Here is a 2,207-nt window from a genome sequence, read left to right as displayed (position 1 = left end):
ATTTATTATATTTCTATACCGCCTGTCTCCCGTAGGACTCAAGGCGGTGTACAGTCAAGAAAAATAGAGACACACAAACGTCATAATATTGCTAATTAAAATTATTACTTAGCTTGGTCAATTTCAATAAAACCCAGAATTAGATAACATTAAAAAAAAATATCATTCACATGTTTGTATGTTTAGCCCCGCCTGTTGGAACATCAGGGTCTTGAGGGCACGGCGGAAAGCATGGAGATCAGGGATATTCCGTATCTCCGGGGGCAGTTCATTCCAAAGGGTTGGAGCCCCCACAGAGAAGGCCCTCCCCCTGGGAGTCGCCAGTCGGCATAATTTGACTGACGGTACCCTGAGTAGTCCCTCCCTGTGAGAACGAACTGGTTGGTGGGAGGCTATTGGTGGCAAAAGACAGTCTCGTAGGTACCCAGGTCCTAGGCCATGGAGCGCTTTAAAGGTGATAACTAACACCTTGACAGATCCTTGACAGGTCCTGCCGGAAGCTGGAGACGACCGTTGCTTTCCACCAGGGTTGAGCGCCCCTTTATAAAGCTTTAGGAAGGCCACACCTGGAATCCTGCAGCCACACTCCAAAGCAGATGTGGAGACTTTGGAAAAAGGGCAGAAAAGAGCAACTGCGAGGGTTAGAAGACTTCCTAACAATCAACCAGTCGAACAGAAGTTGCCTTCCGAAGTTGTGGGGGCTTCATCAGGGGGTTTTTTAAGTAGTAAGCTTTATTGCAGTCAGAGACCAAATTAAAATAGACAAAGAAAGGGAGCATATTTTACAAATATGGATAGATCGTGGGACAGTACACCATCTACTGCCTCAAATACAATCTGTACTGTCAATACTAGTGATCCTCTGCCATCGGGCTTGCCCGTCTCTTTTCCCGTTTTTTTCCAGTCATGACTGCAGCAAAAAATTTTGCCACCTTTAGAGTTATATTGGGGTCTGCATCCTGGAGTAGGAAATTTTAAACCTCTTTAGATAAATTTGGATGTTTTTTAATCTTTGAGCCTAAATTACTTAATCTGTTTCTTAATAGTTTTTAACTTCTATATGTATTTGTATTTATTATGGCTGTTCACCGCCCTGAGTCCTTCGGGAGTAGGGCGGTATACAAATATGAAAAATAAATAAATAAATAAATAAATAAATAAATAAATAAATAAATAAATAAATAAATAAATAAATAAAGGCTGAACATATCAGGTGAACTAGGGAATCTCTGTGAAATAGGAGAAATGAGTCTTGATCTTATATCCCAGTAGTGGGGACATACGAATGTAATATGGAACAGGGATTCCGGGGATCGGCCGTCACATGTACAATGGATGGATTTTACCACCCACCCCCCCGAAAGCCTAGGGGTTTTTTAAGAAGAGGCTGGGCAGTGAAATGGTAGAGGCTCTCCTGCTTAGAAGATCTCCAAGGTCCCTTCCAGCTCTAGTCTGATTCTGATTTTGTGACCGCTCAAAGTTACAACATCACTGAAAAAGTGACTGAGGACTGTTTTCACACTTAGGACCATCACAGCTCTCCCGTGCTCACAGGATCAACATTCAGATGCTCGGGTCATGGGATCCCCTTTTGCAACCTTCTGACAACAAAGGCAACGGGGAAGCCAGATTCACTTAACAACGGGGTTACTAATTTACCCACTGCAGTGGTAATGCAGTTGCCACGGTTGTTAAGTGAATCACTGCAGTCGGATAAGTTAGTAACTCCGTTGCTGCAACGGTCATAAATATGAGCCAATTGCCAAGCATCTGAATTTTGATCGCATGGCCAGTGTGCTGCAACGGTCGTGAGTGTGAAAAATGGTCATGTCACCTTTTATAGCACCGTTATAACTTTGGTCACTGTTGTAAGTCAAGGACTACCTATATTCCCAGTGGCCAATCTACTGCAGAAGAAATGGTATTACCACCGTGTATCAATGCCTGTACTGTACTTTCCAGTTAGGCTGTCTTGTCAGAGGTCCTTTGTGATACAGTAGGGAGCGATTATTCATTTTGCACAGCTGAGCTGATTTCACAAATGATTCATGATTTTAAAAATACCTCGTTTGAAAGCAGATTCCAGTGCAGTGTAGAATCGTTGCCTTGTTCGCACAATTTTACAAGGCTCCAAGTGGCAATTTCTGCTAACAACCCTCGTATGTTTTCCTGCTGCTTCTGTTTGCCTCTTCCTTTTATCTATACCC

Source organism: Pantherophis guttatus, chromosome 12, assembly GCF_059756535.1.
Source record: "Pantherophis guttatus breed Tessera chromosome 12, ASM5975653v1, whole genome shotgun sequence".
Lineage (NCBI taxonomy): Eukaryota > Metazoa > Chordata > Lepidosauria > Squamata > Colubridae > Pantherophis > Pantherophis guttatus.
Note: the sequence above shows the minus strand (reverse complement) of the source record.